The sequence below is a fragment of the Myxocyprinus asiaticus genome, chromosome 19, assembly GCF_019703515.2.
Source record: "Myxocyprinus asiaticus isolate MX2 ecotype Aquarium Trade chromosome 19, UBuf_Myxa_2, whole genome shotgun sequence".
NCBI lineage: Eukaryota > Metazoa > Chordata > Actinopteri > Cypriniformes > Catostomidae > Myxocyprinus > Myxocyprinus asiaticus.
In genome coordinates this window covers 23,272,548-23,298,353 of record NC_059362.1, presented here as the reverse complement: position 1 = coordinate 23,298,353, position 25,806 = coordinate 23,272,548, and the positions used below count along the sequence as shown (strand labels likewise).

Sequence of the window (25,806 nt, the reverse complement as noted above, 5' to 3'; positions counted from 1 at the left end):
TACACATGCAATGCCATGATCAATTGACAGACTCACCAGTTCAGTATTGAGGATTTATAAAACCTATTACTAAAATAAACCAGAATACCTTTTGGTTAAAAATCAATGCATTTGGGTGGCTTTATAGACACACTGTCTACATGACATTACTTGTGGAATAATCCAGGGTGCAGTTTGAAGTTATCAAAGTTTCTCCCATACTTTCAAATATGCAGAACTCTCTTTCAGCCTAGCCCTTACAATGTAATTACCCATTAATGAAAATACAGTATAAATACAGTAAATACCATATAGTACTATAGTAAGTTATTACAATAATAAAACTGCTGTAACTTGGAATGAGCCCCCACTGTCATTAAAAAACTAAAAATTAACAAAATGACAGAATACAGATTCTTACTCTGTTCTTACTACTAAATGCTCAGGAATGTATTCCCAGTACAACATGTAGCTCCAATGGTCCTAAACTAACAATTCTAAAGAATTCACGTAAAAACACAAAAAAAAGGAAGCCAGCCAGCTTTAGGATTAATTGTTGTTAAGTACTGCTGCAACGCACGTGAAGTGCTCACTTTAACTATAATGACACATTCTTATCAACATATTCACTTATTAGTTCTTCCCTTTACAAGTTCATCAGCCCCACAATAAAGTAGGGCATCAAAAAATTACAATATACTCATTGCATTCCTCCCCACGGAAATCTTTAGTAAAAGGCGAAAGATTTATGCGATATGAGGTGAAACATGAGTGAACTAAATGATAAAGGGGCAGGATCACTTTAAGACCAATGGAGACACAAACACCACTGACGGTTACTACATAGTGGCAGTTGGCAAATAACACCAACCAAATCAGTACACTGCAAGAAACACATAGAGCAATGAGGATTTAAATTTAAGATGAATATAAATATATAAACACTGCATAATATGTACAAGTAAGTTGAGCAAGCAATGCATTATGGGAGCTCACAACTGTAACAGAGCCCCTCCCCCAATGTCACGTGATTCTCTCTCTTTCTCGCCCATTGTGCAAAGGGGCCTCAGTTTGTTCCTGGCAGGCACCAGACGCCCTAATCCCGCCCCCACCCTAATCCTAACCATATGGATTGGATGGTCAGAGTGCCCATGATGACCCCTGTCCACCGTCGAAAGCTCCTACAAGCGTCAGAACTGGACCTTGGAGCAGTGTAAGAAGGTTGCCTGGTCCGATGAGTTCCATTTTCTTTTACATCACTTGGACGGCCGTGTACGTGTGCGCCATTTACCTGGGGAAGTGATGGCACCAGGATGCACTGTAGAAAAACGACAAGCCGGAGGAAGAGGTGTGATGCTCTGGGCAATGTTCTGCTGGGAAACCCTGGGACCGGCCATTCATGTGGACGTCAATTTGACACCCCTTCATGGCAATGGAATTCTCTGATGGCAGTGGACCCTTTCAGCAGGATAATGTGCCCTGCCACACTGCACACATTGTTCGGGAATGGTTTGAGGAACATGATGAAGAGTTCAAGGTGTTGCCCTGGCCTCCAAATTCCTCAGATCTCAATCCGACTGAGCGTCTGTGGGATGTGCTGGACCAACAAGTCAGATCCACGGTGGCTCCACCTCGCAACTTACAGGACTTGAAGGATCTGCTGCTAATTTCTTATTTTCTTTTCTTTTTTTTTTAATCAAATATATTCCGTGAAATTTTGATAGCGCAGCCAACATTATAAACAAACTTGGAGGAGAGGGTAGTTTTCTACAACCTCAGGATTGCGTGCATTCTCATGCAAAGCTATAAAATGTCTCAGCGTGGATGAGGTGTTATCGCTTGTATATACAAGCTCCTTGTCACACACCAAGGTCTGGATTCAAACATTCCGACACGTAAAGCGAAGTTCGCACGAGATTGGACAGAAAATGAGGCTTCATTCGTCATCAATAACGTGATTCTCTGAAAACAACACATGCCCCAAAAAGAGCCTTAATTGGAGATCGTGCTGCATACTCAAAACACAATTCAAATCATACATGACATCCCTTCTACACATTAACAACTATGCTTTAGTTAACACAGCATTTGCTCAACAAGTTAGCAATCAAATTACTATGCAACAGCTACCTGTCCTCATCGTTAGCTCAAGCTCCACTGTTCACCGTAATGGTAGCCCCCAAAACTCCAACATATCAGAAACTCTTCTAAATCTCAACATAACAAAGCATTAAACACAAACAACTACCCCACATTTATTCATCTTGCACAAAAACACAAACAATAACACTTAATTTGAACACTTACTCTCCTTATGGCGTCCCATGAAAAGCATGCTAGGAAATGGAAATCCCCTGTCCAGTTTAATCAACGCCACATTAACACCACAAAAAGTGTTCATACAGTCCCAACTCAAATGGATTTAAATCAAATTTAAATAGACAGAACGCAATGAAATCAAGTTGTGACAAAATTTTCTAGAATTGTGTTGCTTTAGTTCATTTTAATTAACTAAACTGAACAAGCAGCAAAAAAATTTTTTGGAGTGTAACTTTTGAATAACCTATAGCTATTTCAGCAGTCATAAATGTCAGTCACAGTTTACAGTACATGTTAACACTGATAACAGATTGCTTGTTTCATAGTGAATTCATCTTTGTTTCAAAATAAAGATACTATTCCAGACAATTGCACTAATAGTCCATGGCAGTTCAGGTATATTGTGATTTAAGCTTAAAAAAAGAGAAAGAAATATATACAGTATACATATACACTGGCGGCCAAAAGTTTGAAATAATGTACAGATTTTGCTGATTCGCAAGGAAATTGGTACTTTAATTCACCAAAGTGGCATTCAACTGATCACAAAGTATAGTCAGGACATTACTGGTGTAAAAAACAGCACCATCACTATTTGAAAAAAGTCATTTTTGGCCAAATCTAGACAGACTCCATTTCCAGCAGCCATCACTCCAACACCTTATCCTTGCGTAATCATGCTAAATTGCTAATTTGGTACTAAAAAATCACTTGCCATTATATCAAACACAGTTGAAAGCTATTTGGTTCGTTAAATGAAGCTTAACGTTGTCTTTGTGTTTGTTTTTGAGTTGCCACAGTATGCAATAGACTGGCATGTCTTAAGGTCAATATTAGGTCAAAAATGGCAAAAAAGAAACAGCTTTCTCTAGAAACTCGTCAGTCAATCATTGTTTTGAGGAATTAAGGCTATACAATGCTTGAAATTGCCAAAAAAAATTTAAAAAAAATGAAGATTTCATACAAAGGTGTACACTGAAGTCTTTAAAGACAAAGGACAACTGGCTCTAACAAGGACAGAAAGAGATGTGGAAGGCCAAGATGTACAACTAAACAAGAGGATAAGTACATCAGAGTCTCTAGTTTGAGAAATTGAAGACTCACATGTCCTCAGCTGACAGCTTCATTGAATTCTACCCGCTCAACATCAGTTTCATGTACAACAGTAAAGAGAAGACTCGGGGGCGCAGGCCTTATGGGAAGAATTGCAATAGTAATGTTTCACGTTATTAATGTCCTGACTATATATTGTGATCAGTTGAATGCCACTTTGGTGAATAAAAGTAACAATTTCTTTCCATAAATATATATATTGCATTTCATAAAAAATGTTCAATTGGTCAGACAGCATTAGCCTATACACATGCAATGCCATGATCAATTGACAGACTCACCAGTTCAGTATTGAGGATTTATAAAACCTATTACTAAAATAAACCAGAATACCTTTTGGTTAAAAATCAATGCATTTGGGTGGCTTTATAGACACACTGTCTACATGACATTACTTGTGGAATAATCCAGGGTGCAGTTTGAAGTTATCAAAGTTTCTCCCATACTTTCAAATATGCAGAACTCTCTTTCAGCCTAGCCCTTACAATGTAATTACCCATTAATGAAAATACAGTATAAATACAGTAAATACCATATAGTACTACAGTAAGTTATTACAATAATAAAACTGCTGTAACTTGGAATGAGCCCCCACTGTCATTAAAAAACTAAAAATTAACAAAATGACAGAATACAGATTCTTACTCTGTTCTTACTACTAAATGCTCAGGAATGTATTCCCAGTACAACATGTAGCTCCAATGGTCTTAAACTAACAATTCTAAAGAATTCACGTAAAAACACAAAAAAAAGGAAGCCAGCCAGCTTTAGGATTAATTGTTGTTAAGTACTGCTGCAACGCACGTGAAGTGCTCACTTTAACTATAATGACACATTCTTATCAATATATTCACTTATTAGTTCTTCCCTTTACAAGTTCATCAGCCCCACAATAAAGTAGGGCATCAAAAAATTACAATATACTCATTGCATTCCTCCCCACGGAAATCTTTAGTAAAAGGCGAAAGATTTATGCGATATGAGGTGAAACATGAGTGAACTAAATGATAAAGGGGCAGGATCACTTTAAGACCAATGGAGACACAAACACCACTGACGGTTACTACATAGTGGCAGTTGGCAAATAACACCAACCAAATCAGTACACTGCAAGAAACACATAGAGCAATGAGGATTTAAATTTAAGATGAATATAAATATATAAACACTGCATAATATGTACAAGTAAGTTGAGCAAGCAATGCATTATGGGAGCTCACAACTGTAACAGAGCCCCTCCCCCAATGTCACGTGATTCTCTCTCTTTCTCGCCCATTGTGCAAAGGGGCCTCAGTTTGTTCCTGGCAGGCACCAGACGCCCTAATCCCGCCCCCACCCTAATCCTAACCATATGGATTGGATGGTCAGAGTGCCCATGATGACCCCTGTCCACCGTCGAAAGCTCCTACAAGCGTCAGAACTGGACCTTGGAGCAGTGTAAGAAGGTTGCCTGGTCCGATGAGTTCCATTTTCTTTTACATCACTTGGACGGCCGTGTACGTGTGCGCCATTTACCTGGGGAAGTGATGGCACCAGGATGCACTGTAGAAAAACGACAAGCCGGAGGAAGAGGTGTGATGCTCTGGGCAATGTTCTGCTGGGAAACCCTGGGACCGGCCATTCATGTGGACGTCAATTTGACACCCCTTCATGGCAATGGAATTCTCTGATGGCAGTGGACCCTTTCAGCAGGATAATGTGCCCTGCCACACTGCACACATTGTTCGGGAATGGTTTGAGGAACATGATGAAGAGTTCAAGGTGTTGCCCTGGCCTCCAAATTCCTCAGATCTCAATCCGACTGAGCGTCTGTGGGATGTGCTGGACCAACAAGTCAGATCCACGGTGGCTCCACCTCGCAACTTACAGGACTTGAAGGATCTGCTGCTAATTTCTTATTTTCTTTTCTTTTTTTTTTAATCAAATATATTCCGTGAAATTTTGATAGCGCAGCCAACATTATAAACAAACTTGGAGGAGAGGGTAGTTTTCTACAACCTCAGGATTGCGTGCATTCTCATGCAAAGCTATAAAATGTCTCAGCGTGGATGAGGTGTTATCGCTTGTATATACAAGCTCCTTGTCACACACCAAGGTCTGGATTCAAACATTCCGACACGTAAAGCGAAGTTCGCACGAGATTGGACAGAAAATGAGGCTTCATTCGTCATCAATAACGTGATTCTCTGAAAACAACACATGCCCCAAAAAGAGCCTTAATTGGAGATCGTGCTGCATACTCAAAACACAATTCAAATCATACATGACATCCCTTCTACACATTAACAACTATGCTTTAGTTAACACAGCATTTGCTCAACAAGTTAGCAATCAAATTACTATGCAACAGCTACCTGTCCTCATCGTTAGCTCAAGCTCCACTGTTCACCGTAATGGTAGCCCCCAAAACTCCAACATATCAGAAACTCTTCTAAATCTCAACATAACAAAGCATTAAACACAAACAACTACCCCACATTTATTCATCTTGCACAAAAACACAAACAATAACACTTAATTTGAACACTTACTCTCCTTATGGCGTCCCATGAAAAGCATGCTAGGAAATGGAAATCCCCTGTCCAGTTTAATCAACGCCACATTAACACCACAAAAAGTGTTCATACAGTCCCAACTCAAATGGATTTAAATCAAATTTAAATAGACAGAACGCAATGAAATCAAGTTGTGACAAAATTTTCTAGAATTGTGTTGCTTTAGTTCATTTTAATTAACTAAACTGAACAAGCAGCAAAAAAATTTTTTGGAGTGTAACTTTTGAATAACCTATAGCTATTTCAGCAGTCATAAATGTCAGTCACAGTTTACAGTACATGTTAACACTGATAACAGATTGCTTGTTTCATAGTGAATTCATCTTTGTTTCAAAATAAAGATACTATTCCAGACAATTGCACTAATAGTCCATGGCAGTTCAGGTATATTGTGATTTAAGCTTAAAAAAAGAGAAAGAAATATATACAGTATACATATACACTGGCGGCCAAAAGTTTGAAATAATGTACAGATTTTGCTGATTCGCAAGGAAATTGGTACTTTAATTCACCAAAGTGGCATTCAACTGATCACAAAGTATAGTCAGGACATTACTGGTGTAAAAAACAGCACCATCACTATTTGAAAAAAGTCATTTTTGGCCAAATCTAGACAGACTCCATTTCCAGCAGCCATCACTCCAACACCTTATCCTTGCGTAATCATGCTAAATTGCTAATTTGGTACTAAAAAATCACTTGCCATTATATCAAACACAGTTGAAAGCTATTTGGTTCGTTAAATGAAGCTTAACGTTGTCTTTGTGTTTGTTTTTGAGTTGCCACAGTATGCAATAGACTGGCATGTCTTAAGGTCAATATTAGGTCAAAAATGGCAAAAAAGAAACAGCTTTCTCTAGAAACTCGTCAGTCAATCATTGTTTTGAGGAATTAAGGCTATACAATGCTTGAAATTGCCAAAAAAAATTTAAAAAAAATGAAGATTTCATACAAAGGTGTACACTGAAGTCTTTAAAGACAAAGGACAACTGGCTCTAACAAGGACAGAAAGAGATGTGGAAGGCCAAGATGTACAACTAAACAAGAGGATAAGTACATCAGAGTCTCTAGTTTGAGAAATTGAAGACTCACATGTCCTCAGCTGACAGCTTCATTGAATTCTACCCGCTCAACATCAGTTTCATGTACAACAGTAAAGAGAAGACTCGGGGGCGCAGGCCTTATGGGAAGAATTGCAATAGTAATGTTTCACGTTATTAATGTCCTGACTATATATTGTGATCAGTTGAATGCCACTTTGGTGAATAAAAGTAACAATTTCTTTCCATAAATATATATATTGCATTTCATAAAAAATGTTCAATTGGTCAGACAGCATTAGCCTATACACATGCAATGCCATGATCAATTGACAGACTCACCAGTTCAGTATTGAGGATTTATAAAACCTATTACTAAAATAAACCAGAATACCTTTTGGTTAAAAATCAATGCATTTGGGTGGCTTTATAGACACACTGTCTACATGACATTACTTGTGGAATAATCCAGGGTGCAGTTTGAAGTTATCAAAGTTTCTCCCATACTTTCAAATATGCAGAACTCTCTTTCAGCCTAGCCCTTACAATGTAATTACCCATTAATGAAAATACAGTATAAATACAGTAAATACCATATAGTACTATAGTAAGTTATTACAATAATAAAACTGCTGTAACTTGGAATGAGCCCCCACTGTCATTAAAAAACTAAAAATTAACAAAATGACAGAATACAGATTCTTACTCTGTTCTTACTACTAAATGCTCAGGAATGTATTCCCAGTACAACATGTAGCTCCAATGGTCCTAAACTAACAATTCTAAAGAATTCACGTAAAAACACAAAAAAAAGGAAGCCAGCCAGCTTTAGGATTAATTGTTGTTAAGTACTGCTGCAACGCACGTGAAGTGCTCACTTTAACTATAATGACACATTCTTATCAACATATTCACTTATTAGTTCTTCCCTTTACAAGTTCATCAGCCCCACAATAAAGTAGGGCATCAAAAAATTACAATATACTCATTGCATTCCTCCCCACGGAAATCTTTAGTAAAAGGCGAAAGATTTATGCGATATGAGGTGAAACATGAGTGAACTAAATGATAAAGGGGCAGGATCACTTTAAGACCAATGGAGACACAAACACCACTGACGGTTACTACATAGTGGCAGTTGGCAAATAACACCAACCAAATCAGTACACTGCAAGAAACACATAGAGCAATGAGGATTTAAATTTAAGATGAATATAAATATATAAACACTGCATAATATGTACAAGTAAGTTGAGCAAGCAATGCATTATGGGAGCTCACAACTGTAACAGAGCCCCTCCCCCAATGTCACGTGATTCTCTCTCTTTCTCGCCCATTGTGCAAAGGGGCCTCAGTTTGTTCCTGGCAGGCACCAGACGCCCTAATCCCGCCCCCACCCTAATCCTAACCATATGGATTGGATGGTCAGAGTGCCCATGATGACCCCTGTCCACCGTCGAAAGCTCCTACAAGCGTCAGAACTGGACCTTGGAGCAGTGTAAGAAGGTTGCCTGGTCCGATGAGTTCCATTTTCTTTTACATCACTTGGACGGCCGTGTACGTGTGCGCCATTTACCTGGGGAAGTGATGGCACCAGGATGCACTGTAGAAAAACGACAAGCCGGAGGAAGAGGTGTGATGCTCTGGGCAATGTTCTGCTGGGAAACCCTGGGACCGGCCATTCATGTGGACGTCAATTTGACACCCCTTCATGGCAATGGAATTCTCTGATGGCAGTGGACCCTTTCAGCAGGATAATGTGCCCTGCCACACTGCACACATTGTTCGGGAATGGTTTGAGGAACATGATGAAGAGTTCAAGGTGTTGCCCTGGCCTCCAAATTCCTCAGATCTCAATCCGACTGAGCGTCTGTGGGATGTGCTGGACCAACAAGTCAGATCCACGGTGGCTCCACCTCGCAACTTACAGGACTTGAAGGATCTGCTGCTAATTTCTTATTTTCTTTTCTTTTTTTTTTAATCAAATATATTCCGTGAAATTTTGATAGCGCAGCCAACATTATAAACAAACTTGGAGGAGAGGGTAGTTTTCTACAACCTCAGGATTGCGTGCATTCTCATGCAAAGCTATAAAATGTCTCAGCGTGGATGAGGTGTTATCGCTTGTATATACAAGCTCCTTGTCACACACCAAGGTCTGGATTCAAACATTCCGACACGTAAAGCGAAGTTCGCACGAGATTGGACAGAAAATGAGGCTTCATTCGTCATCAATAACGTGATTCTCTGAAAACAACACATGCCCCAAAAAGAGCCTTAATTGGAGATCGTGCTGCATACTCAAAACACAATTCAAATCATACATGACATCCCTTCTACACATTAACAACTATGCTTTAGTTAACACAGCATTTGCTCAACAAGTTAGCAATCAAATTACTATGCAACAGCTACCTGTCCTCATCGTTAGCTCAAGCTCCACTGTTCACCGTAATGGTAGCCCCCAAAACTCCAACATATCAGAAACTCTTCTAAATCTCAACATAACAAAGCATTAAACACAAACAACTACCCCACATTTATTCATCTTGCACAAAAACACAAACAATAACACTTAATTTGAACACTTACTCTCCTTATGGCGTCCCATGAAAAGCATGCTAGGAAATGGAAATCCCCTGTCCAGTTTAATCAACGCCACATTAACACCACAAAAAGTGTTCATACAGTCCCAACTCAAATGGATTTAAATCAAATTTAAATAGACAGAACGCAATGAAATCAAGTTGTGACAAAATTTTCTAGAATTGTGTTGCTTTAGTTCATTTTAATTAACTAAACTGAACAAGCAGCAAAAAAATTTTTTGGAGTGTAACTTTTGAATAACCTATAGCTATTTCAGCAGTCATAAATGTCAGTCACAGTTTACAGTACATGTTAACACTGATAACAGATTGCTTGTTTCATAGTGAATTCATCTTTGTTTCAAAATAAAGATACTATTCCAGACAATTGCACTAATAGTCCATGGCAGTTCAGGTATATTGTGATTTAAGCTTAAAAAAAGAGAAAGAAATATATACAGTATACATATACACTGGCGGCCAAAAGTTTGAAATAATGTACAGATTTTGCTGATTCGCAAGGAAATTGGTACTTTAATTCACCAAAGTGGCATTCAACTGATCACAAAGTATAGTCAGGACATTACTGGTGTAAAAAACAGCACCATCACTATTTGAAAAAAGTCATTTTTGGCCAAATCTAGACAGACTCCATTTCCAGCAGCCATCACTCCAACACCTTATCCTTGCGTAATCATGCTAAATTGCTAATTTGGTACTAAAAAATCACTTGCCATTATATCAAACACAGTTGAAAGCTATTTGGTTCGTTAAATGAAGCTTAACGTTGTCTTTGTGTTTGTTTTTGAGTTGCCACAGTATGCAATAGACTGGCATGTCTTAAGGTCAATATTAGGTCAAAAATGGCAAAAAAGAAACAGCTTTCTCTAGAAACTCGTCAGTCAATCATTGTTTTGAGGAATTAAGGCTATACAATGCTTGAAATTGCCAAAAAAATTTTAAAAAAAATGAAGATTTCATACAAAGGTGTACACTGAAGTCTTTAAAGACAAAGGACAACTGGCTCTAACAAGGACAGAAAGAGATGTGGAAGGCCAAGATGTACAACTAAACAAGAGGATAAGTACATCAGAGTCTCTAGTTTGAGAAATTGAAGACTCACATGTCCTCAGCTGACAGCTTCATTGAATTCTACCCGCTCAACATCAGTTTCATGTACAACAGTAAAGAGAAGACTCGGGGGCGCAGGCCTTATGGGAAGAATTGCAATAGTAATGTTTCACGTTATTAATGTCCTGACTATATATTGTGATCAGTTGAATGCCACTTTGGTGAATAAAAGTAACAATTTCTTTCCATAAATATATATATTGCATTTCATAAAAAATGTTCAATTGGTCAGACAGCATTAGCCTATACACATGCAATGCCATGATCAATTGACAGACTCACCAGTTCAGTATTGAGGATTTATAAAACCTATTACTAAAATAAACCAGAATACCTTTTGGTTAAAAATCAATGCATTTGGGTGGCTTTATAGACACACTGTCTACATGACATTACTTGTGGAATAATCCAGGGTGCAGTTTGAAGTTATCAAAGTTTCTCCCATACTTTCAAATATGCAGAACTCTCTTTCAGCCTAGCCCTTACAATGTAATTACCCATTAATGAAAATACAGTATAAATACAGTAAATACCATATAGTACTATAGTAAGTTATTACAATAATAAAACTGCTGTAACTTGGAATGAGCCCCCACTGTCATTAAAAAACTAAAAATTAACAAAATGACAGAATACAGATTCTTACTCTGTTCTTACTACTAAATGCTCAGGAATGTATTCCCAGTACAACATGTAGCTCCAATGGTCCTAAACTAACAATTCTAAAGAATTCACGTAAAAACACAAAAAAAAGGAAGCCAGCCAGCTTTAGGATTAATTGTTGTTAAGTACTGCTGCAACGCACGTGAAGTGCTCACTTTAACTATAATGACACATTCTTATCAACATATTCACTTATTAGTTCTTCCCTTTACAAGTTCATCAGCCCCACAATAAAGTAGGGCATCAAAAAATTACAATATACTCATTGCATTCCTCCCCACGGAAATCTTTAGTAAAAGGCGAAAGATTTATGCGATATGAGGTGAAACATGAGTGAACTAAATGATAAAGGGGCAGGATCACTTTAAGACCAATGGAGACACAAACACCACTGACGGTTACTACATAGTGGCAGTTGGCAAATAACACCAACCAAATCAGTACACTGCAAGAAACACATAGAGCAATGAGGATTTAAATTTAAGATGAATATAAATATATAAACACTGCATAATATGTACAAGTAAGTTGAGCAAGCAATGCATTATGGGAGCTCACAACTGTAACAGAGCCCCTCCCCCAATGTCACGTGATTCTCTCTCTTTCTCGCCCATTGTGCAAAGGGGCCTCAGTTTGTTCCTGGCAGGCACCAGACGCCCTAATCCCGCCCCCACCCTAATCCTAACCATATGGATTGGATGGTCAGAGTGCCCATGATGACCCCTGTCCACCGTCGAAAGCTCCTACAAGCGTCAGAACTGGACCTTGGAGCAGTGTAAGAAGGTTGCCTGGTCCGATGAGTTCCATTTTCTTTTACATCACTTGGACGGCCGTGTACGTGTGCGCCATTTACCTGGGGAAGTGATGGCACCAGGATGCACTGTAGAAAAACGACAAGCCGGAGGAAGAGGTGTGATGCTCTGGGCAATGTTCTGCTGGGAAACCCTGGGACCGGCCATTCATGTGGACGTCAATTTGACACCCCTTCATGGCAATGGAATTCTCTGATGGCAGTGGACCCTTTCAGCAGGATAATGTGCCCTGCCACACTGCACACATTGTTCGGGAATGGTTTGAGGAACATGATGAAGAGTTCAAGGTGTTGCCCTGGCCTCCAAATTCCTCAGATCTCAATCCGACTGAGCGTCTGTGGGATGTGCTGGACCAACAAGTCAGATCCACGGTGGCTCCACCTCGCAACTTACAGGACTTGAAGGATCTGCTGCTAATTTCTTATTTTCTTTTCTTTTTTTTTTAATCAAATATATTCCGTGAAATTTTGATAGCGCAGCCAACATTATAAACAAACTTGGAGGAGAGGGTAGTTTTCTACAACCTCAGGATTGCGTGCATTCTCATGCAAAGCTATAAAATGTCTCAGCGTGGATGAGGTGTTATCGCTTGTATATACAAGCTCCTTGTCACACACCAAGGTCTGGATTCAAACATTCCGACACGTAAAGCGAAGTTCGCACGAGATTGGACAGAAAATGAGGCTTCATTCGTCATCAATAACGTGATTCTCTGAAAACAACACATGCCCCAAAAAGAGCCTTAATTGGAGATCGTGCTGCATACTCAAAACACAATTCAAATCATACATGACATCCCTTCTACACATTAACAACTATGCTTTAGTTAACACAGCATTTGCTCAACAAGTTAGCAATCAAATTACTATGCAACAGCTACCTGTCCTCATCGTTAGCTCAAGCTCCACTGTTCACCGTAATGGTAGCCCCCAAAACTCCAACATATCAGAAACTCTTCTAAATCTCAACATAACAAAGCATTAAACACAAACAACTACCCCACATTTATTCATCTTGCACAAAAACACAAACAATAACACTTAATTTGAACACTTACTCTCCTTATGGCGTCCCATGAAAAGCATGCTAGGAAATGGAAATCCCCTGTCCAGTTTAATCAACGCCACATTAACACCACAAAAAGTGTTCATACAGTCCCAACTCAAATGGATTTAAATCAAATTTAAATAGACAGAACGCAATGAAATCAAGTTGTGACAAAATTTTCTAGAATTGTGTTGCTTTAGTTCATTTTAATTAACTAAACTGAACAAGCAGCAAAAAAATTTTTTGGAGTGTAACTTTTGAATAACCTATAGCTATTTCAGCAGTCATAAATGTCAGTCACAGTTTACAGTACATGTTAACACTGATAACAGATTGCTTGTTTCATAGTGAATTCATCTTTGTTTCAAAATAAAGATACTATTCCAGACAATTGCACTAATAGTCCATGGCAGTTCAGGTATATTGTGATTTAAGCTTAAAAAAGAGAAAGAAATATATACAGTATACATATACACTGGCGGCCAAAAGTTTGAAATAATGTACAGATTTTGCTGATTCGCAAGGAAATTGGTACTTTAATTCACCAAAGTGGCATTCAACTGATCACAAAGTATAGTCAGGACATTACTGGTGTAAAAAACAGCACCATCACTATTTGAAAAAAGTCATTTTTGGCCAAATCTAGACAGACTCCATTTCCAGCAGCCATCACTCCAACACCTTATCCTTGCGTAATCATGCTAAATTGCTAATTTGGTACTAAAAAATCACTTGCCATTATATCAAACACAGTTGAAAGCTATTTGGTTCGTTAAATGAAGCTTAACGTTGTCTTTGTGTTTGTTTTTGAGTTGCCACAGTATGCAATAGACTGGCATGTCTTAAGGTCAATATTAGGTCAAAAATGGCAAAAAAGAAACAGCTTTCTCTAGAAACTCGTCAGTCAATCATTGTTTTGAGGAATTAAGGCTATACAATGCTTGAAATTGCCAAAAAAATTTTAAAAAAAATGAAGATTTCATACAAAGGTGTACACTGAAGTCTTTAAAGACAAAGGACAACTGGCTCTAACAAGGACAGAAAGAGATGTGGAAGGCCAAGATGTACAACTAAACAAGAGGATAAGTACATCAGAGTCTCTAGTTTGAGAAATTGAAGACTCACATGTCCTCAGCTGACAGCTTCATTGAATTCTACCCGCTCAACATCAGTTTCATGTACAACAGTAAAGAGAAGACTCGGGGGCGCAGGCCTTATGGGAAGAATTGCAATAGTAATGTTTCACGTTATTAATGTCCTGACTATATATTGTGATCAGTTGAATGCCACTTTGGTGAATAAAAGTAACAATTTCTTTCCATAAATATATATATTGCATTTCATAAAAAATGTTCAATTGGTCAGACAGCATTAGCCTATACACATGCAATGCCATGATCAATTGACAGACTCACCAGTTCAGTATTGAGGATTTATAAAACCTATTACTAAAATAAACCAGAATACCTTTTGGTTAAAAATCAATGCATTTGGGTGGCTTTATAGACACACTGTCTACATGACATTACTTGTGGAATAATCCAGGGTGCAGTTTGAAGTTATCAAAGTTTCTCCCATACTTTCAAATATGCAGAACTCTCTTTCAGCCTAGCCCTTACAATGTAATTACCCATTAATGAAAATACAGTATAAATACAGTAAATACCATATAGTACTATAGTAAGTTATTACAATAATAAAACTGCTGTAACTTGGAATGAGCCCCCACTGTCATTAAAAAACTAAAAATTAACAAAATGACAGAATACAGATTCTTACTCTGTTCTTACTACTAAATGCTCAGGAATGTATTCCCAGTACAACATGTAGCTCCAATGGTCCTAAACTAACAAATCTAAAGAATTCACGTAAAAACACAAAAAAAGGAAGCCAGCCAGCTTTAGGATTAATTGTTGTTAAGTACTGCTGCAACGCACGTGAAGTGCTCACTTTAACTATAATGACACATTCTTATCAATATATTCACTTATTAGTTCTTCCCTTTACAAGTTCATCAGCCCCACAATAAAGTAGGGCATCAAAAAATTACAATATACTCATTGCATTCCTCCCCACGGAAATCTTTAGTAAAAGGCGAAAGATTTATGCGATATGAGGTGAAACATGAGTGAACTAAATGATAAAGGGGCAGGATCACTTTAAGACCAATGGAGACACAAACACCACTGACGGTTACTACATAGTGGCAGTTGGCAAATAACACCAACCAAATCAGTACACTGCAAGAAACACATAGAGCAATGAGGATTTAAATTTAAGATGAATATAAATATATAAACACTGCATAATATGTACAAGTAAGTTGAGCAAGCAATGCATTATGGGAGCTCACAACTGTAACAGAGCCCCTCCCCCAATGTCACGTGATTCTCTCTCTTTCTCGCCCATTGTGCAAAGGGGCCTCAGTTTGTTCCTGGCAGGCACCAGACGCCCTAATCCCGCCCCCACCCTAATCCTAACCATATGGATTGGATGGTCAGAGTGCCCATGATGACCCCTGTCCACCGTCGAAAGCTCCTACAAGCGTCAGAACTGGACCTTGGAGCAGTGTAAGAAGGTTGCCTGGTCCGATGAGTTCCATTTTCTTTTACATCACTTGGACGGCCGTGTACGTGTGCGCCATTTACCTGGGGAAGTGATGGCACCAGGATGCACTGTAGAAAAACGACAAGCCGGAGGAAGAGGTGTGATGCTCTGGGCAATGTTCTGCTGGGAAACCCTGGGACCGGCCATTCATGTGGACGTCAATTTGACACCCCTTCATGGCAATGGAATTCTCTGATGGCAGTGGACCCTTTCAGCAGGATAATGTGCCCTGCCACACTGCACACATTGTTCGGGAATGGTTTGAGGAACATGATGAAGAGTTCAAGGTGTTGCCCTGGCCTCCAAATTCCTCAGATCTCAATCCGACTGAGCGTCTGTGGGATGTGCTGGACCAACAAGTCAGATCCACGGTGGCTCCACCTCGCAACTTACAGGACTTGAAGGATCTGCTGCTAATTTCTTATTTTCTTTTCTTTTTTTTTTAATCAAATATATTCCGTGAAATTTTGATAGCGCAGCCAACATTATAAACAAACTTGGAGGAGAGGGTAGTTTTCTACAACCTCAGGATTGCGTGCATTCTCATGCAAAGCTATAAAATGTCTCAGCGTGGATGAGGTGTTATCGCTTGTATATACAAGCTCCTTGTCACACACCAAGGTCTGGATTCAAACATTCCGACACGTAAAGCGAAGTTCGCACGAGATTGGACAGAAAATGAGGCTTCATTCGTCATCAATAACGTGATTCTCTGAAAACAACACATGCCCCAAAAAGAGCCTTAATTGGAGATCGTGCTGCATACTCAAAACACAATTCAAATCATACATGACATCCCTTCTACACATTAACAACTATGCTTTAGTTAACACAGCATTTGCTCAACAAGTTAGCAATCAAATTACTATGCAACAGCTACCTGTCCTCATCGTTAGCTCAAGCTCCACTGTTCACCGTAATGGTAGCCCCCAAAACTCCAACATATCAGAAACTCTTCTAAATCTCAACATAACAAAGCATTAAACACAAACAACTACCCCACATTTATTCATCTTGCACAAAAACACAAACAATAACACTTAATTTGAACACTTACTCTCCTTATGGCGTCCCATGAAAAGCATGCTAGGAAATGGAAATCCCCTGTCCAGTTTAATCAACGCCACATTAACACCACAAAAAGTGTTCATACAGTCCCAACTCAAATGGATTTAAATCAAATTTAAATAGACAGAACGCAATGAAATCAAGTTGTGACAAAATTTTCTAGAATTGTGTTGCTTTAGTTCATTTTAATTAACTAAACTGAACAAGCAGCAAAAAAATTTTTTGGAGTGTAACTTTTGAATAACCTATAGCTATTTCAGCAGTCATAAATGTCAGTCACAGTTTACAGTACATGTTAACACTGATAACAGATTGCTTGTTTCATAGTGAATTCATCTTTGTTTCAAAATAAAGATACTATTCCAGACAATTGCACTAATAGTCCATGGCAGTTCAGGTATATTGTGATTTAAGCTTAAAAAAAGAGAAAGAAATATATACAGTATACATATACACTGGCGGCCAAAAGTTTGAAATAATGTACAGATTTTGCTGATTCGCAAGGAAATTGGTACTTTAATTCACCAAAGTGGCATTCAACTGATCACAAAGTATTGTCAGGACATTACTGGTGTAAAAAACAGCACCATCACTATTTGAAAAAAGTCATTTTTGGCCAAATCTAGACAGACTCCATTTCCAGCAGCCATCACTCCAACACCTTATCCTTGCGTAATCATGCTAAATTGCTAATTTGGTACTAAAAAATCACTTGCCATTATATCAAACACAGTTGAAAGCTATTTGGTTCGTTAAATGAAGCTTAACGTTGTCTTTGTGTTTGTTTTTGAGTTGCCACAGTATGCAATAGACTGGCATGTCTTAAGGTCAATATTAGGTCAAAAATGGCAAAAAAGAAACAGCTTTCTCTAGAAACTCGTCAGTCAATCATTGTTTTGAGGAATTAAGGCTATACAATGCTTGAAACTGCCAAAAAATTTAAAAAAAAAATGAAGATTTCATACAAAGGTGTACACTGAAGTCTTTAAAGACAAAGGACAACTGGCTCTAACAAGGACAGAAAGAGATGTGGAAGGCCAAGATGTACAACTAAACAAGAGGATAAGTACATCAGAGTCTCTAGTTTGAGAAATTGAAGACTCACATGTCCTCAGCTGACAGCTTCATTGAATTCTACCCGCTCAACATCAGTTTCATGTACAACAGTAAAGAGAAGACTCGGGGGCGCAGGCCTTATGGGAAGAATTGCAATAGTAATGTTTCACGTTATTAATGTCCTGACTATATATTGTGATCAGTTGAATGCCACTTTGGTGAATAAAAGTAACAATTTCTTTCCATAAATATATATATTGCATTTCATAAAAAATGTTCAATTGGTCAGACAGCATTAGCCTATACACATGCAATGCCATGATCAATTGACAGACTCACCAGTTCAGTATTGAGGATTTATAAAACCTATTACTAAAATAAACCAGAATACCTTTTGGTTAAAAATCAATGCATTTGGGTGGCTTTATAGACACACTGTCTACATGACATTACTTGTGGAATAATCCAGGGTGCAGTTTGAAGTTATCAAAGTTTCTCCCATACTTTCAAATATGCAGAACTCTCTTTCAGCCTAGCCCTTACAATGTAATTACCCATTAATGAAAATACAGTATAAATACAGTAAATACCATATAGTACTATAGTAAGTTATTACAATAATAAAACTGCTGTAACTTGGAATGAGCCCCCACTGTCATTAAAAAACTAAAAATTAACAAAATGACAGAATACAGATTCTTACTCTGTTCTTACTACTAAATGCTCAGGAATGTATTCCCAGTACAACATGTAGCTCCAATGGTCCTAAACTAACAATTCTAAAGAATTCACGTAAAAACACAAAAAAAAGGAAGCCAGCCAGCTTTAGGATTAATTGTTGTTAAGTACTGCTGCAACGCACGTGAAGTGCTCACTTTAACTATAATGACACATTCTTATCAACATATTCACTTATTAGTTCTTCCCTTTACAAGTTCATCAGCCCCACAATAAAGTAGGGCATCAAAAAATTACAATATACTCATTGCATTCCTCCCCACGGAAATCTTTAGTAAAAGGCGAAAGATTTATGCGATATGAGGTGAAACATGAGTGAACTAAATGATAAAGGGGCAGGATCACTTTAAGACCAATGGAGACACAAACACCACTGACGGTTACTACATAGTGGCAGTTGGCAAATAACACCAACCAAATCAGTACACTGCAAGAAACACATAGAGCAATGAGGATTTAAATTTAAGATGAATATAAATATATAAACACTGCATAATATGTACAAGTAAGTTGAGCAAGCAATGCATTATGGGAGCTCACAACTGTAACAGAGCCCCTCCCCCAATGTCACGTGATTCTCTCTCTTTCTCGCCCATTGTGCAAAGGGGCCTCAGTTTGTTCCTGGCAGGCACCAGACGCCCTAATCCCGCCCCCACCCTAATCCTAACCATATGGATTGGATGGTCAGAGTGCCCATGATGACCCCTGTCCACCGTCGAAAGCTCCTACAAGCGTCAGAACTGGACCTTGGAGCAGTGTAAGAAGGTTGCCTGGTCCGATGAGTTCCATTTTCTTTTACATCACTTGGACGGCCGTGTACGTGTGCGCCATTTACCTGGGGAAGTGATGGCACCAGGATGCACTGTAGAAAAACGACAAGCCGGAGGAAGAGGTGTGATGCTCTGGGCAATGTTCTGCTGGGAAACCCTGGGACCGGCCATTCATGTGGACGTCAATTTGACACCCCTTCATGGCAATGGAATTCTCTGATGGCAGTGGACCCTTTCAGCAGGATAATGTGCCCTGCCACACTGCACACATTGTTCGGGAATGGTTTGAGGAACATGATGAAGAGTTCAAGGTGTTGCCCTGGCCTCCAAATTCCTCAGATCTCAATCCGACTGAGCGTCTGTGGGATGTGCTGGACCAACAAGTCAGATCCACGGTGGCTCCACCTCGCAACTTACAGGACTTGAAGGATCTGCTGCTAATTTCTTATTTTCTTTTCTTTTTTTTTTAATCAAATATATTCCGTGAAATTTTGATAGCGCAGCCAACATTATAAACAAACTTGGAGGAGAGGGTAGTTTTCTACAACCTCAGGATTGCGTGCATTCTCATGCAAAGCTATAAAATGTCTCAGCGTGGATGAGGTGTTATCGCTTGTATATACAAGCTCCTTGTCACACACCAAGGTCTGGATTCAAACATTCCGACACGTAAAGCGAAGTTCGCACGAGATTGGACAGAAAATGAGGCTTCATTCGTCATCAATAACGTGATTCTCTGAAAACAACACATGCCCCAAAAAGAGCCTTAATTGGAGATCGTGCTGCATACTCAAAACACAATTCAAATCATACATGACATCCCTTCTACACATTAACAACTATGCTTTAGTTAACACAGCATTTGCTCAACAAGTTAGCAATCAAATTACTATGCAACAGCTACCTGTCCTCATCGTTAGCTCAAGCTCCACTGTTCACCGTAATGGTAGCCCCCAAAACTCCAACATATCAGAAACTCTTCTAAATCTCAACATAACAAAGCATTAAACACAAACAACTACCCCACATTTATTCATCTTGCACAAAAACACAAACAATAACACTTAATTTGAACACTTACTCTCCTTATGGCGTCCCATGAAAAGCATGCTAGGAAATGGAAATCCCCTGTCCAGTTTAATCAACGCCACATTAACACCACAAAAAGTGTTCATACAGTCCCAACTCAAATGGATTTAAATCAAATTTAAATAGACAGAACGCAATGAAATCAAGTTGTGACAAAATTTTCTAGAATTGTGTTGCTTTAGTTCATTTTAATTAACTAAACTGAACAAGCAGCAAAAAAATTTTTTGGAGTGTAACTTTTGAATAACCTATAGCTATTTCAGCAGTCATAAATGTCAGTCACAGTTTACAGTACATGTTAACACTGATAACAGATTGCTTGTTTCATAGTGAATTCATCTTTGTTTCAAAATAAAGATACTATTCCAGACAATTGCACTAATAGTCCATGGCAGTTCAGGTATATTGTGATTTAAGCTTAAAAAAGAGAAAGAAATATATACAGTATACATATACACTGGCGGCCAAAAGTTTGAAATAATGTACAGATTTTGCTGATTCGCAAGGAAATTGGTACTTTAATTCACCAAAGTGGCATTCAACTGATCACAAAGTATTGTCAGGACATTACTGGTGTAAAAAACAGCACCATCACTATTTGAAAAAAGTCATTTTTGGCCAAATCTAGACAGACTCCATTTCCAGCAGCCATCACTCCAACACCTTATCCTTGCGTAATCATGCTAAATTGCTAATTTGGTACTAAAAAATCACTTGCCATTATATCAAACACAGTTGAAAGCTATTTGGTTCGTTAAATGAAGCTTAACGTTGTCTTTGTGTTTGTTTTTGAGTTGCCACAGTATGCAATAGACTGGCATGTCTTAAGGTCAATATTAGGTCAAAAATGGCAAAAAAGAAACAGCTTTCTCTAGAAACTCGTCAGTCAATCATTGTTTTGAGGAATTAAGGCTATACAATGCTTGAAACTGCCAAAAAATTTAAAAAAAAAATGAAGATTTCATACAAAGGTGTACACTGAAGTCTTTAAAGACAAAGGACAACTGGCTCTAACAAGGACAGAAAGAGATGTGGAAGGCCAAGATGTACAACTAAACAAGAGGATAAGTACATCAGAGTCTCTAGTTTGAGAAATTGAAGACTCACATGTCCTCAGCTGACAGCTTCATTGAATTCTACCCGCTCAACATCAGTTTCATGTACAACAGTAAAGAGAAGACTCGGGGCGCAGGCCTTATGGGAAGAATTGCAATAGTAATGTTTCACGTTATTAATGTCCTGACTATATATTGTGATCAGTTGAATGCCACTTTGGTGAATAAAAGTAACAATTTCTTTCCATAAATATATATATTGCATTTCATAAAAAATGTTCAATTGGTCAGACAGCATTAGCCTATACACATGCAATGCCATGATCAATTGACAGACTCACCAGTTCAGTATTGAGGATTTATAAAACCTATTACTAAAATAAACCAGAATACCTTTTGGTTAAAAATCAATGCATTTGGGTGGCTTTATAGACACACTGTCTACATGACATTACTTGTGGAATAATCCAGGGTGCAGTTTGAAGTTATCAAAGTTTCTCCCATACTTTCAAATATGCAGAACTCTCTTTCAGCCTAGCCCTTACAATGTAATTACCCATTAATGAAAATACAGTATAAATACAGTAAATACCATATAGTACTATAGTAAGTTATTACAATAATAAAACTGCTGTAACTTGGAATGAGCCCCCACTGTCATTAAAAAACTAAAAATTAACAAAATGACAGAATACAGATTCTTACTCTGTTCTTACTACTAAATGCTCAGGAATGTATTCCCAGTACAACATGTAGCTCCAATGGTCCTAAACTAACAATTCTAAAGAATTCACGTAAAAACACAAAAAAAAGGAAGCCAGCCAGCTTTAGGATTAATTGTTGTTAAGTACTGCTGCAACGCACGTGAAGTGCTCACTTTAACTATAATGACACATTCTTATCAACATATTCACTTATTAGTTCTTCCCTTTACAAGTTCATCAGCCCCACAATAAAGTAGGGCATCAAAAAATTACAATATACTCATTGCATTCCTCCCCACGGAAATCTTTAGTAAAAGGCGAAAGATTTATGCGATATGAGGTGAAACATGAGTGAACTAAATGATAAAGGGGCAGGATCACTTTAAGACCAATGGAGACACAAACACCACTGACGGTTACTACATAGTGGCAGTTGGCAAATAACACCAACCAAATCAGTACACTGCAAGAAACACATAGAGCAATGAGGATTTAAATTTAAGATGAATATAAATATATAAACACTGCATAATATGTACAAGTAAGTTGAGCAAGCAATGCATTATGGGAGCTCACAACTGTAACAGAGCCCCTCCCCCAATGTCACGTGATTCTCTCTCTTTCTCGCCCATTGTGCAAAGGGGCCTCAGTTTGTTCCTGGCAGGCACCAGACGCCCTAATCCCGCCCCCACCCTAATCCTAACCATATGGATTGGATGGTCAGAGTGCCCATGATGACCCCTGTCCACCGTCGAAAGCTCCTACAAGCGTCAGAACTGGACCTTGGAGCAGTGTAAGAAGGTTGCCTGGTCCGATGAGTTCCATTTTCTTTTACATCACTTGGACGGCCGTGTACGTGTGCGCCATTTACCTGGGGAAGTGATGGCACCAGGATGCACTGTAGAAAAACGACAAGCCGGAGGAAGAGGTGTGATGCTCTGGGCAATGTTCTGCTGGGAAACCCTGGGACCGGCCATTCATGTGGACGTCAATTTGACACCCCTTCATGGCAATGGAATTCTCTGATGGCAGTGGACCCTTTCAGCAGGATAATGTGCCCTGCCACACTGCACACATTGTTCGGGAATGGTTTGAGGAACATGATGAAGAGTTCAAGGTGTTGCCCTGGCCTCCAAATTCCTCAGATCTCAATCCGACTGAGCGTCTGTGGGATGTGCTGGACCAACAAGTCAGATCCACGGTGGCTCCACCTCGCAACTTACAGGACTTGAAGGATCTGCTGCTAATTTCTTATTTTCTTTTCTTTTTTTTTTAATCAAATATATTCCGTGAAATTTTGATAGCGCAGCCAACATTATAAACAAACTTGGAGGAGAGGGTAGTTTTCTACAACCTCAGGATTGCGTGCATTCTCATGCAAAGCTATAAAATGTCTCAGCGTGGATGAGGTGTTATCGCTTGTATATACAAGCTCCTTGTCACACACCAAGGTCTGGATTCAAACATTCCGACACGTAAAGCGAAGTTCGCACGAGATTGGACAGAAAATGAGGCTTCATTCGTCATCAATAACGTGATTCTCTGAAAACAACACATGCCCCAAAAAGAGCCTTAATTGGAGATCGTGCTGCATACTCAAAACACAATTCAAATCATACATGACATCCCTTCTACACATTAACAACTATGCTTTAGTTAACACAGCATTTGCTCAACAAGTTAGCAATCAAATTACTATGCAACAGCTACCTGTCCTCATCGTTAGCTCAAGCTCCACTGTTCACCGTAATGGTAGCCCCCAAAACTCCAACATATCAGAAACTCTTCTAAATCTCAACATAACAAAGCATTAAACACAAACAACTACCCCACATTTATTCATCTTGCACAAAAACACAAACAATAACACTTAATTTGAACACTTACTCTCCTTATGGCGTCCCATGAAAAGCATGCTAGGAAATGGAAATCCCCTGTCCAGTTTAATCAACGCCACATTAACACCACAAAAAGTGTTCATACAGTCCCAACTCAAATGGATTTAAATCAAATTTAAATAGACAGAACGCAATGAAATCAAGTTGTGACAAAATTTTCTAGAATTGTGTTGCTTTAGTTCATTTTAATTAACTAAACTGAACAAGCAGCAAAAAAATTTTTTGGAGTGTAACTTTTGAATAACCTATAGCTATTTCAGCAGTCATAAATGTCAGTCACAGTTTACAGTACATGTTAACACTGATAACAGATTGCTTGTTTCATAGTGAATTCATCTTTGTTTCAAAATAAAGATACTATTCCAGACAATTGCACTAATAGTCCATGGCAGTTCAGGTATATTGTGATTTAAGCTTAAAAAAAGAGAAAGAAATATATACAGTATACATATACACTGGCGGCCAAAAGTTTGAAATAATGTACAGATTTTGCTGATTCGCAAGGAAATTGGTACTTTAATTCACCAAAGTGGCATTCAACTGATCACAAAGTATAGTCAGGACATTACTGGTGTAAAAAACAGCACCATCACTATTTGAAAAAAGTCATTTTTGGCCAAATCTAGACAGACTCCATTTCCAGCAGCCATCACTCCAACACCTTATCCTTGCGTAATCATGCTAAATTGCTAATTTGGTACTAAAAAATCACTTGCCATTATATCAAACACAGTTGAAAGCTATTTGGTTCGTTAAATGAAGCTTAACGTTGTCTTTGTGTTTGTTTTTGAGTTGCCACAGTATGCAATAGACTGGCATGTCTTAAGGTCAATATTAGGTCAAAAATGGCAAAAAAGAAACAGCTTTCTCTAGAAACTCGTCAGTCAATCATTGTTTTGAGGAATTAAGGCTATACAATGCTTGAAATTGCCAAAAAAAATTTAAAAAAAATGAAGATTTCATACAAAGGTGTACACTGAAGTCTTTAAAGACAAAGGACAACTGGCTCTAACAAGGACAGAAAGAGATGTGGAAGGCCAAGATGTACAACTAAACAAGAGGATAAGTACATCAGAGTCTCTAGTTTGAGAAATTGAAGACTCACATGTCCTCAGCTGACAGCTTCATTGAATTCTACCCGCTCAACATCAGTTTCATGTACAACAGTAAAGAGAAGACTCGGGGGCGCAGGCCTTATGGGAAGAATTGCAATAGTAATGTTTCACGTTATTAATGTCCTGACTATATATTGTGATCAGTTGAATGCCACTTTGGTGAATAAAAGTAACAATTTCTTTCCATAAATATATATATTGCATTTCATAAAAAATGTTCAATTGGTCAGACAGCATTAGCCTATACACATGCAATGCCATGATCAATTGACAGACTCACCAGTTCAGTATTGAGGATTTATAAAACCTATTACTAAAATAAACCAGAATACCTTTTGGTTAAAAATCAATGCATTTGGGTGGCTTTATAGACACACTGTCTACATGACATTACTTGTGGAATAATCCAGGGTGCAGTTTGAAGTTATCAAAGTTTCTCCCATACTTTCAAATATGCAGAAC

At 38.4% G+C, this 25,806-nt stretch overlaps 7 non-coding genes across 7 annotated transcripts; all 7 read right to left on the bottom strand.

The window, feature by feature from the left end:
* Positions 1 to 638: 638 nt before the first annotated feature.
* On the bottom strand, positions 639 to 754 carry LOC127410486 (U5 spliceosomal RNA). Its single transcript, XR_007892130.1, has one exon. It is a non-coding gene; the product is annotated as a U5 spliceosomal RNA (small nuclear RNA).
* A 3,540-nt stretch (positions 755 to 4,294) lies between these two features.
* Positions 4,295 to 4,410, bottom strand: LOC127410485 (U5 spliceosomal RNA). The gene has a single exon (XR_007892129.1). It is a non-coding gene; the product is annotated as a U5 spliceosomal RNA (small nuclear RNA).
* Positions 4,411 to 7,950: 3,540 nt separating this feature from the next.
* LOC127410484 (U5 spliceosomal RNA) lies at positions 7,951 to 8,066 on the bottom strand. Its single transcript, XR_007892128.1, has one exon. It is a non-coding gene; the product is annotated as a U5 spliceosomal RNA (small nuclear RNA).
* A 3,540-nt stretch (positions 8,067 to 11,606) lies between these two features.
* LOC127410503 (U5 spliceosomal RNA) lies at positions 11,607 to 11,722 on the bottom strand. Its single transcript, XR_007892147.1, has one exon. It is a non-coding gene; the product is annotated as a U5 spliceosomal RNA (small nuclear RNA).
* Positions 11,723 to 15,260: 3,538 nt separating this feature from the next.
* Positions 15,261 to 15,376, bottom strand: LOC127410502 (U5 spliceosomal RNA). Its single transcript, XR_007892146.1, has one exon. It is a non-coding gene; the product is annotated as a U5 spliceosomal RNA (small nuclear RNA).
* A 3,540-nt stretch (positions 15,377 to 18,916) lies between these two features.
* On the bottom strand, positions 18,917 to 19,032 carry LOC127410501 (U5 spliceosomal RNA). Its single transcript, XR_007892145.1, has one exon. It is a non-coding gene; the product is annotated as a U5 spliceosomal RNA (small nuclear RNA).
* Positions 19,033 to 22,570: 3,538 nt separating this feature from the next.
* Positions 22,571 to 22,686, bottom strand: LOC127410500 (U5 spliceosomal RNA). The gene has a single exon (XR_007892144.1). It is a non-coding gene; the product is annotated as a U5 spliceosomal RNA (small nuclear RNA).
* Between the last annotated feature and the right edge of the window lie 3,120 nt (positions 22,687 to 25,806).